We start from the raw sequence: 13267 nt of genomic DNA on the forward strand, positions 1-13267 counted from the left end.
TTAGTTATAACTAATTTATTTGCGAAAATATTTTAATTATTAAAAATTAGATCAGGGTACACATCATTACGCTATAAAAATCTAATAAAAGTATAAGTTGATTATAAAGACTGTATTTTATAAAGTCTTTCACTTGTTACGTTAAAAAAAGATTATACCTAGATTCCCAGAAGAATTTCCTGAACAAAAAAAACGGTTCTTTTAACGAGGGGTAAGGTTTAAAAAATACAAAAAAAAATACTACTTATCTGCCAGATTTTTAAATTTATCTTTCTGTTCAAATCAGTAAAAAAAGACGTAGCATCTCATCGAGTAATAGTAATTGCATAATATAATATAATATTAGGTGTAGAGTCGAGGATTTATACAAAAATTAAAATTATATATATTTATATAAACTAGATATTAAATTAATATACTTTACCTAAATACGACTTAGTAATAACTATGAACATTTTTTTTTACTTTTTCAAATATAAAAGAATTAGTGAGGGTTGATGATAGTTCATTAATTAATTTTAGAAGATAGTAAGGAGGGTTGTTGAAAGAGCTATTCCCGTACCAAATCCATTAATCGGAAATAGATTTTCTTCGTTAGGGAATTTAGATGGTTTGTACAACCCAAATCATCATTTAACCATATAATCCACCTGCTTGTAAATTCTGTACATAATTTTTACAATTGTTAGAATTTTAAAATTTATTTATCTCACAGGCCATCTTTGCAAAAGAATTAAAACTTCCTGTACTTTACCGAAGGTAAAACTGAACATCACAACTTCATCAAGGAACTTGGAACAGAATCTGAGTATGCGACTCAAGCTATTAAGTCTAACCGTTCACGTAGAAGTAAATTTACCTGCTGACCTTTTTCATATAACTCTATACGCATCTTTAAAATACCCTTCTGTAAAGAATAGAAGTAAAAGAGAAAATGTTTGCTCGACTGGACTATCCCTCCTTCGGATAAATAAGCAAAAAATATATTCTAAGCAGTAGCTTACTACCTTTAGAAAATTTTTGATAGGTTTCAAATTTCCAATCTTCTTCTTTTAGGATTTATTAATTAACTTTTTTCTTACGTTTCCTAATGACCATTTTAAGAATAAATATGAAAAATCTATGTTTTTTTTTTTTTTAGTGATTAAATGGGAGAATTAGTGAATAATGAAAGAGATTTTTCTCATGTATGTATTTACATATATATATTTGTGTGTTGCACGCGCGCGCATGTGTGTAAAACAATTATTTATAAAATGCAAAAAAAAAATATATTAAAAATAGAGACAGAGACACCTGTAAAAACGAAATTATGAGGGTATCCAAAAAAAACCAGGGAAGATAATCCGAAAATGAAATGCTCGGAAGAACGTGCGGCAAAAATGAAAAGATACTGTGAAGAAAGAAAACAGCAAAGAAGAGAGATGAGGAGTGTTAAACGTGGACCTAAATTGGTGAAAATCGAAAATTATAGATATATAATTAAAGTAGAACTTGCCATTAATTAAATTAGAAATTTATTAAAATGAATGAATGAATTAATTAATTTTATATTTAATTGAATATTTTAATTCGTAAACGATGAATTATTGTTAGTAATGTCCATGTAATATATTATGTATTGAAAATGATTGGAAATGATGATAAATTCCCTGGAGGTATACAATACAATTTACGGTAATTGTATTTCACTGCTATAGTAGAGTGTAGTTGATGTTAATATTGACTTTACGTATAATGGAAATAGAAATTCGTAGTTAATAAATGAATCAGGTTTATAAGGTAGAAAATTGTACTAGAATATTAATAAATAATATAGAATATTTTAACAGCAAACTTTACACATTTAATTAAATTTAAATCTTTTAGATTATTAATTAATATACTTATACCGCATTAGTTCTGATACCTCTTATTCTAAATTAATGTTGCTCAATAATAGATAATTCAAGAAATAAACCAAACATATTATGTTTTTAAAAAAAAATTTAGTGATTTATTAATTTAAAAAAAAATTTAACTAATTTAAATGTTAAGTGAAGAAATAATCTACATTTTAAGGTAGAGATATATAAAATTGATTTATGAATAAGTAAAATTTAAAAAAATTAAATTCGTTAAACTGCTACCTCCATTTTCTATGCACTCGGCTACCCGTTCATATATACTGTCGGTGATTTGCAGCACTTATTATAAGGCAAAGGTTTCTTGTTTAATGCTGTACTTTAACTCTTGTAATATTTAAGGCTTATTGATGTATACACTAGACTTCAAAATCCGCACAAAATAAAAAGTGAGGGAACATCAATAAAAAAGCGACGTCACCATAACGCAAAATCAGGCAATCTGGAAAACACGTCTCAATCCATCTATTGAAATTCATGTTGTATGTGACAAGTAGTTCCATCTTGTTGGAAACACAGTTCTCGTAATTTTGTAATTCATTAGGCAAAAAATTATTGAGCTTTAACGTAGCATTACAGTTATTTCGCATAACCCATCGGGTTGGTCCAGTGGTGAACGCGTATTTCCAAATCAGCTGATTTGGAAGTCGAGAGTCCAGCGTTCAAGACTAGTAAAGGCAGTCACTTTTATTTGGATTTGAATACTAGATCGTGGATACCGGTATTCTTTGGTGGTTGGGTTTCAATTAACCACACATCTCAGGAATTGTCGAACTGAGACTGTTCAAGACTACACTTCATTTACACTCACACATGTCATCCTCATTCATCCTCTGACCACTTTAAACCGATTTGATACTGTGCCTATTAAGGGAGGTATGATTTTTTTTTTGTCTTCGAGACTCCATTTTTCCACCCCCTGGGCCGATGGTTGGTGATATCAAAAAGTGTTACGCAATAGGTTTTAGGCTTTTATTCGAAGAATAGTAGGAATTTAAAACGAATTCGATATTTCACTTAATAAGAAAGTTATAGAGATATTTTTTTTCGAAAATGCCCCCCCACTCATTTCCACTTCAATTGTCCGATTTTTCCCGTTAACGAATTCGACCGAAATTTTGGGTCTTTATATTTTATGTATCAATCTGAATATGATAGGCGCTTAATTACAGTAGTTATCGTGTCTACAAGAAAGTGAAATATGTATATAGATAAATGTATATATAAACTTTTGAGCTGACGGTGGTTTTGGGGTCTGGGGGATGCGAAACGCGAAGATATGTCGCAAATTTCCGGAAGCCGAATCATGGTACCCAGTACAAAAATACTCAGTACTAAAATAAATACAAATGATTTACAGTCTATTACACGAGTACTGAATTAAGTTTTCCATTACATTACGTAAATTAAAAATTTGAAAAAAATTTAAATCTATAAGAAAGGATGTGGTGGATGTGCAGTTTTAATTTATGCAGTGCACACAACAATTTGATCTTAGATTCAACAATTATATTTTATTCTTTATTTTTATTGTAGTCAGATAATTGTAAAATAAGATATCTGATTTATTTGTTTATACTAAACGTATAGTTCTGTTTTGAAAGGAACTAACTGTTCAATATATACAAGACTGACATATTAATATAAAGAAATTAAGAACAAATAACAGTCAAAGATGTAATTTTTTGTCAAAGCCATTTGTGATTTCAACTCTCAGTTGTAAAGTAATGCTTTTTATCAATTCTCATTAATCCTTTTTCGTACTTTGTGTGCTTTTGCTGGTTTCTCTGCTTAAATAGATTGCATGTTTGTAGGTTTTCTTTAATTTAAATAAATGAATAGGCCTAGCCTACTAACAATAGAAAACAAATCCTCTCTATCTGTTTATTTTCGATTAAAATGTTTTAAAAAGTAATATACTCTCTTTGAATGAATATCTATTTTTATTTAATGTCTTTTGTTGTTCGTGATAAGTTACAAGTGGATTTCAGTTTTTTACCTTTTAAAGAAATGAATTTTATGTCAACTGACATCACTTTTTACTTTTTTTTAAATTTATTTATACATTTTAATGTAAATTAAATATTTTCATTTTAAAGTTTCAGTTATTGTTTATTTAGAATTACAGTTGGAATTTAGTAATAAATTATAGTTTCTTCATTTCTTTGGCCAATCTGTCCTTGAACACTATAGATTTTTTGACTCTGAACATCATTTACATCTTTTCTAGTAGTTACTTCCCTTCCTAATAACAGTAAGCTTCCTAGTTTTTTCTTCTCTCTTTTCCATTTTTCCCTTCAATGCACCTTCGTTGAAATAAGATTTCTATACGGAATATAGCCCAAAATGTTCTCATTTTACTTAGAGTTTTTTATCATTTCTATTGTTCTCAATACTTCTCCTAATTTTTCTTCTCTATATCAATTTCAGTTTTTATACTCTTTTCCATAATTATATTTAAAAACTGTACAAGTTATGTTCTTCATTTTCCTGGCCGTTCACATCTCAGATCCACATAAATCTAGAATTTCAATTTATGGATTCGTTCATTTCAAACGAAATTCTTCTATTATCAACAGCTATTTTACTTTTCCAAAATTTATATTTCTTCGTAAATTTTCCGTTTAAAGTTACCAATTTTTAAAAATCATTAAATAACCTTTTTTTTATTTAGGTTTCTTTTAAGCGATACATTAATAGAGCTTTCTTTTTAAGAAAGTAACTGTCATCTCTTTTCTTCATACATTAAATCACAATTTACTGTACAGTGTTTGTATATTTAACATTATTAGGTTGATTTCATAAGAAAGCTATCTATTGTAATGGGTACTATGATTCGACTTTCGGAAAATTTTGACATATCGTTGCGTTTCACATCCCCAGACCCCAAAACCGCTGTCAGTTCAAAGGTTTATATATATATATATATATATATATATACTTCACTTTCTTGTGGACACGATAACTGCCGTAATTTTTCGCCAGTAACTTTCAAATTAATAAATAAAATATAACCACCCAAAATCTCGGTCGAGTTCGTTAATGGGCAATATCAGACAATGGGAATAGAAATGGGGAGGCTTTTACGAAAAAAACAAAATATCGCTATAACTTTCTTAAGTAAAATATCGAATTCATTTTAAATTCCTACTATTCTTCGGATAAGAACCTAGAACTTATTTAAGTAAAGTTTTTTGATATCACCAACCATCGGCCCAGGGGGTTGAAAAAATGGAGTCTCGAAGACAAAAAAAAAATCATACCTCCTTTAACAGGCACAGTATCGAATCGGTTTAAAGTGTTGGTTAATCCTCTAAACATTACCTAAAACTTTTGTCTGAAAGAAATTTTTATACGACCAACCCTTAAGATTGCTTTATTCCTTAATTTTGGATGACCAAAATTTTGGTGGAATTATAAAACGATGGGGCTTGTCATATGCTAAACATGTGAAACTTTTTTCACATCCCACCATTGTCGTATTGAATAATGTTGAAGTTTTTCTTAATTTTAAGGTGGTAATTTTTTTCCCCCTACTTCGCATCGGTGAAATCTACCTCCACCTTCCGGCGTGCCGAAAGGGATGTTTATATATATATATATATATATATATATATATATATAATTCATTTCAATTTTGCAGAAATGTGATAAAATATTGAAATTAATCTGGCAATTTGCTTATTAATGTACGTTTGGAAATAAAAATAGAAACATTTGTCGGAATAGGAAAAACTAACAATAAGGTGATTTAGCGATAAGGAACAAGTGAAGGAATAATAAAAAAAGTAAAAAATACAAATGTTTGGGAAGAATGGTGATAGAGGAGTGGACGAACACAATGGAACTAAAAGGACGAATAGTGATGACAAAAGAAGCCTTCAGTAAGAAGAGGGAATTCCTATGTTGTAAAAGTCGTGATTTAAAATTAAGGAAGACGTTGCTCAAATGTTATGTCTTGTTGTATGGAAGTAAAGCCATAAACGATGAGGAGAGGAACTGGATTGAGACTTTTGAGATGTGGGTATGGAGAAGTGGAGAAGAAAGAGAAAGTAAGATGTACGAATAAAATGAAAAATGAAGTACAAAACAGGATTAAAGAAGAAAAAGCACTTAAGAGCGAAATACACAACAGAAAAGGAAACAGGTTAGATGGTTAAAGGAAGTGATATCTTAACAACTGTATCGGAAGGATCAATAGAAAGAGAGGGGACGACAGGAAGAAGAAGAAAAAGAAAGATAAAGTTAAAAGATGAGGGGAAGTTTGGAAACTGCAAGAGGACGAAGGAAAATGTTTGGGACAAAAATGGATGGGGTATGGGATCTGCGGACAGGCAGAACACCCTGATGATTATGATGACATTTTTCGTAAAATATAAGTTCAAATCTGCCTAGTGTAGAACTTGTTTATTTAAAAATTCCCATTTATTTTTTTTGTTTTTACAGAAACATAACCTCTACGTAAATTCTACTTTTATCGTTTTTGTTGGTGATTTAGTTACGCATTATTACAGTAAGAAAAATGTTTTTCTTTAGTTTCATATATAAAACACTAGATGTGTTTTACCTTTCATTGGCGAAAGTAATTTTATTATATTTATGACAATATGACACGGATATAATTTTCGCCTCTATATACAACTATTTCGGACTCATTTATTTTTAAAGACTGTAAATTATACATAGAATGGCCAGTTAGCCGGCCTCCGTGGAGCGAGTGGTAGTGTCTCAGCCTTTCATCCGGAGGTCCCGGGTTCGAATCCCGGTCAGGTTTGGCATTTTCACACGCTACTTGTCATTCATCTCATCATCTGAAGTAATACCTAACGGTGGTTCCGGAGGTTGAAAAAAAAGAATGGCCAGTTGGTGATTACAGTTTCAAGATCAGCTGGTCTCGGGTTCGATCCCCAACTAACTTTTTTTTTTGCCTATACAAGTTATAATAATATGCTTATTACTTCGGAAAAGATGGATATCTTATCTTCCTTATAAAAAATGTACAGAAATATGTCAGAGGTAGTAATATTAAAATATCTTTTGAAAATAACGACTTCGTTTACATTTTTATAAACGTTATATCTTGTTTTTAAAAAAATTTGTTAGATGAATTTGTTTTAATTATGGCTTAGACTTCGTCTAAATTTCAGAATATAATTTTCATACATACTGATCTCCCTTTTCGTTAAGAAAGAAAGCCGGTGTGCACCTAATATTTCGTATGTTTTTTAATTTCTTATGATAAGACTCTCTCTACACACATCATAACTCAGGGCTATAAATTTAATTATACAGTCGTGTAATTTTGATTTAGCAACTACGATGAAATTCAGAAGTTAGTTAATATTCATTTTCATTACTATATTATGTTTCGTGCAATTCATTTAATAATAAAAAAAATATTACGTGCTACTTGTACGTTTCCCTAATTTATTAGACGCAATTCAAAAAAATAGACACTTACAATATCTAATAAATATAATTTAAACTTTGTATGACAGTACAGATATACGACCTAGAGCATGGTAGATGATATTTATTTTTTTAATATTTACATAAATACAATGAACAGATGACGAAAGTAACTAACAGGCTTGTTTAAGTAATTAAAACTGTTAAAAGTCTCTTTACTCTTGTTTATTTGCGTGTTAAAAAAGTGTAATATTTTTAGGAATAAATTATTGTTTTTTTAGAATTGCTGCATTCATAAATATAAACTCACAGATAAATTAGAATTTTTAATTAACTAAATACCATTCAATATTCTTGTAATTCATATTTATGGATGGCAAACATTTTTCTCTGTAAGCACATTTTATGTGTCTTTAAAACACGTCCTGATATTTTAAAACGGATATATGTAATCATAATATTTAAATACGTATAGGTGTATATATATATATATATTTTTTTTTTAAATATTAAATATTTAATGTTGATGAAAACCTTAGCGCTTAATTAATTCGTTTCAAGGTGCATTTGAATAATTTTATTTTGTTGTTAAGGAAAAGAAATACGATTATCATATAAAAATATATCATCCAACAAGACACCAAAAATTTCACATGGTGGGCAACAGAAATATTTCTATCTTATAATATTTCTATTAAAACTTTTCATACAATCAGTTAAACTCTTATATCTACCTGAAAAGCAGTTTGGAAGATTTTTATCTGTATTTTAGATCAGATAGTTACAATCTTAATGAATGATTTTTTTTTTAATTGATAACTTAGAATTTTCTGATTCCTCTAAATCATTATCTTCGATTACATTGTTTTTTTTTTAATTATTAATTCAATAAATAAACTCAACTCTTGGGTTTGAGAAATAGAATGAAAATTTTATAGCCGGCGAAAAATGTCAACGGTGATTAGGATTCAAATCCAGGACCTCAAGATGAAAAGCTGAGTTGTCATTCTACAACAGAATTTTGCCACATTAAGTATAATCTGTGGAGATATATTTATAAATGTTTTGAATGTTTGGGGAAGATCGTTGTTAGAAAATTAAAATAGCAAAGGACCGAGGACAATTCCCTGAGACAATCCACATTCTATATGAGCTGTGAAACTAACAGCTCATGAAAAAATGAAATTTCAGTTATATGTTTACGATTCATATTAAATCTACGACTTTAACTAACTATATATTACTCCTATTTTTCTGAAACCGCATTTTTCTTTCTTTAGTAAATTAAAAGAAGAATAATTCTTTTTTTTTATATTATTCAAGTTTCAGTTAATAATTTTGGGTTAAGAGATGAAAAATATGGCTTTAAAGAAAAACCGATCTGAGATCAGGTTACAAATAAAATTAATTCTCAGAGTTCAACATGAACTATTTTGGTGATTTAATTAATCCTACGTACGAGATGCGTATATCAAAATCCTTTAGGTTTTATTGCATATATCTTTTTTTTTTCCTATTTAGCCCCCGGGAATCACTGTCAGGTATTACTTCAGAGGATAAATTAGGATGATTTGTACGAGTTTTTTGGTCTTCAACGTAGCAATTTTGCATTGCTTCCATGACCTCTTATCAAACAGATTTATTTCCTCGTAAGTCTTCCTTAAATGAACCAAAAAGATAAAAATCATTTGAAGCTAAGATGAATGCGGAGGAGACTAAGGAGGATGGGTGTTCCATCAGCTCAAAATCTAAATCTTTAAGCCAAAAAATGGTTTTGTTGGCCATATGGTATTGAGAATTATTTTAAAACACCATCAAATTTTTTGAAATTTTACTATTCCTTTTGGGCTTGATTTTTACCTTACTGATTTGCCATCATCAATTTTTCTGCAGATATTTAAGGTTTGAATCTTTTCCCTAAAAAGATGATGAAAGATTTTTCAGATTAAATGCTCTCGTTTATTCTCGGATCTAAAGTGGTGGATCCACAGTCATCGTTGATGACTTACCAACGGTTATTATCCGTTTTAGAAATGAGTCGTATTTATCTTCATAGCGTTTCAAAAACTTTGGGTAATTTTAAAATGATTAGCTTTGTGAACGTCTGTCAGTTTGATGTCGATCCCAGCGCAGACCATTTTAAAGTTTAAGCCGTGGTTTATATTCAACTAACTTGAAATAGAATCAGCTTTAATTTTATCAATTATAGTGTTTAGTGAATCCTTTGTTTGACCGCTTCGATATTGTCCATTATTTTTTGAAATGGAAGATCTACTACTTACACTTCACAGGTGAGGGATGACGAAAACGTTGTCACTCACAGAAAGAGATCTTAAATTTTAAATCGATCTATCATTTTAGATTTATTCTATTTAATTAATTCTATATTGCTGCTGCATTCTACTAATCTCTGTTGATTAAGATCCTTTCTGAAGACTGGGAAACCCCCTTTCAGTGCTTGCATTTCTATCTTGGTGCAGTCGGGTAAAGAAATACTCATTTTAAATTGACTTTTAAGCACAAACAGCTAAAAATGAAACAATACTTACGATACTACTATGAAACAATACTTAATTATTTATGATGATATGAAGTTATAATTTTTAGCAGAATAGTCAGCGTTGCAAGCAAGACATGTGATTAAAAGCATAATATAAATTTCCCTTTATTCTTTTGACTCCCTCATACATAAATTAAATTTTATTACTATTCATTTTAAATAAAATTATGTAAATTTAAATTTGATATATACTCGTATAAAATATTAAATGTTTTGACAAATTTTTTTAACGCTTAAAAATATTTTTTTTTATTTGTTGCATTTTTATAATGGACTAAAATGATATAGTATTTTAATTTTAATTTAAAATTTCACATTTAATTAAAAATTATGGAATGAATGTACCTAACATTCATTTATTCATTTTAAAAAGAGTATCAAAGGAATTAACTCTTTCATTTTCAACAGTTTTCATTCTTTATATTAAGTTTGGTCTATTTTCATCCCAAACGGGCCTACACTAATGAGTACCAAAATGTTGGTGTGTGTGTGTCTCTCTCTCTCTCTTTGTGTGTGTGTGCGTGCGCGTGGGTGTCGTGAGAGATAGAGATAGAGAGCATAAGAGAGAGTGAAGGAATGAGAGGGAGATTGAATTTACCACAAACTAATTATACTTAATGACCTACCAACCGCCTAGCGACCACCATACTCTGCAATAACCGCACGTATCATACAAAGAGAGACACATTATGCATATCCAGATTTATTTGTATGTATGATATGTGCATATCGGTTGCTAGGATACACAGATTGATAGATATATATTTGTCAATAATTCATGAATTATATATGCTAACATCAGATCAGTAGTTAAAGAATGTATTTTTCTTTTTCAAATTGATCCTACACTTCACTTTCCATTTTTCAAATGAATTAAATTAATCCTCCACCAGAAGCTTACATTTAATATTAAAAGGTAAAACTTTTTTAAAGTAATATAACAAAAAAAAGTTTTAAATTCTTTTATAATTCTAGAAAGTAATAAAGAGTGGAACAAAAGTTCTTTATACAAAAGAATAAATAACTTCCTCAGTAAGAAAAAGAACAACTCTACAGGTTCAAAACAGTAAAAAGGTTGAATATTTTTATTTTTGGGAAGGTACCAACGAAGGAAGCCTCCGTAGACGGTTATGTAACCGGGGTTTTTACTTTACCGTCTAGATAACGCTGTAGCTCTAGAAGAGAAAGTATTGTAATCGGCCCAATTTGGGAATATGTGATTTTCGCCGGATCTGGACGTTTTGACACAAGAAATCCAAAAAAACCAAATGGAAATTATCGGGATGTTTATATTAGTATGTTCGTGTGTTCGGTGTTGACCTCTAAATCATATCTCCAGAAATATTGAACTGATTTTGACTAAACTTGGTCAGATTACTACTATATATTATCGGGCATTGATGCCATTAAATTTTCAACTTAAAAGGTTAAGGGCATGTAGCTATAGAGCAAGGTCATCCGCAGTATCTCGAATTTCCGCCTAATTAAGGTCATATTTTTCTTATGTACATTTGTTAACAATTAAAAAATATGATTATTTGCAAAAACGTTTTTGATAAATCACACCCCCACCCCAAAAAATCCTCTAAACTGCTGCAATGTTGTGACGTCACAGCTGAGCGGTAGAATTAAATAAATGAATAATATTTAAAGTGTAAAAAAGTAATTCGATCTGGCTGGATTTCGAACTCGATCGCCCGGTCGACTTGGTATCTGGAGCATTAAGACTCACGGCTACACCAGTCTTTGCCAACCGTACGAACGAAATTTGTTCTATGTAAGTTGTGAAATACATTAGTTTAATTAGTGCCGGCTAGTACTGCTACACCCGCGCGAATTAAATACTGTATACGCGCGTTCATTAGTCAGAATCATTGAATTAAATAAACGAAAAAATATTTAAATAAAAAGATAAATATTTTAAATTAAGTTGTGTGCATAAGTCATGCATCAGAAACAACCCACAGTTGTCACGCGGCTAAAGATGCTTTCCGGGAAAGTCCTACAACTGTGTTGTCAGCTTTTATTTTATCCAGATAAGTACTACACAAAATTAATATTTTAGTCTAACATTAATTAAAAGATAATATAACCCTGTACTATATTTGACCCTCTATGGCTTTGTTGCAATGAGATTTAACTACAGTAACTTTCATAATAATAATAAAGTTTAAGTGGGGTCATATTTTACTCCCCACCTCTTTTTTTATAATTATGAAATTTCATTCCTTTACTGAGATTTTTCTTCAAAAAAACGGTCTTAAATAAAACAAAAATATTAATTTTGCAGTAGAATTTACTAACGTATCAAAATTAAAGAAAACAAACATTTTTAAATTTGTCTTTTAACTCCGTAATAATAATTAATCTAGTTTCATCCGCCTTACCAAATATGGCTGCTTTTGAAACAAGGCTTCTTATCTTTACAGCATTTTTCAAACGATAACTATATCATTCAGGGATTGTTATATTTAGAAATTAATATATATATATATATATATATATATATAAATGTAAATGTTCGTTTGTTCAAAATTTTAAATCTCTGAAAGTTCTTCACCGATTGCTTTGAAATTTTGACACAACGTTGTATTCAAATACGCGCGTGTTTTTATATACCTACTATTTATACAACTAAGATGTCACACCTGTGACAGGTAAACACATGCTTTTTTTGAAAAACAGCGCTATCTGTTGGACGTCAAAGTAACTCACGCTATACTAAATATTTTACGATTCCATTTCAATGTTATTTTTATCCGCTATAGACTAAAAAGGTACTGGACTGATTTAAGCGCGGGAAAAAAGTGAAATAGGGAAAAATCGGAAACGAGAAAAATCGAAAAAGGTTAAAAGGAAGAAGGTAAAAAGGAAAGAAGGAGAAAATAGAAAAAAGAGAAAAGGGGAAAAGTAAAAAAATGCAAAAAGGAAATGGAAAGGGGAAAGGTAAACAAGGGAAAGAGAATGGCGGGAGGGAAAGGGAAAAAGGAAATTGTGGAAAGCAAAAGGGAAGTGCTAAGAATGAAAATGGAGAAAAGGGAAAAAATAAAAGGGTGAGAGGAAAAAGGGGAAAGAGTAAAAGGGAAAAGTTAAATTTGGTGAAAAATTTGAAATGTTCATTTTGGTAATGTTTTATCAAACTTTCAATTGTGTCCATTTAATTTATATATATACTAAAATCTACCAATAGGGAAGCATTGCCGGGTCTGTTAGTATATATATATATATATATGTTTGATAAGAGGTAAGCACTTAATAATTAAAATTAACCGTCATTACGACATGATGAGATATTATTATTTTTTTTAAATTTCTTTAAAATAACCGTTACATTCATTACTTTGTTGCAGTTCTTGTTTCTGTCTGCTTCTTGTTCCAGAATGGAAAGTACTAC

General features: G+C 29.7%; 1 protein-coding gene across 1 annotated transcript in view; it reads right to left on the bottom strand.

Annotated features, from left to right (window-relative positions):
* Window positions 1–13267, bottom strand: part of LOC142327910 (IDLSRF-like peptide) — a 358303-nt gene that overhangs the window by 292824 nt on the left and 52212 nt on the right. The window lies entirely within an intron of this gene.

The sequence above is a fragment of the Lycorma delicatula genome, chromosome 7 (assembly GCF_047948215.1).
Source record: "Lycorma delicatula isolate Av1 chromosome 7, ASM4794821v1, whole genome shotgun sequence".
In the NCBI taxonomy this organism is placed as follows: domain Eukaryota; kingdom Metazoa; phylum Arthropoda; class Insecta; order Hemiptera; family Fulgoridae; genus Lycorma; species Lycorma delicatula.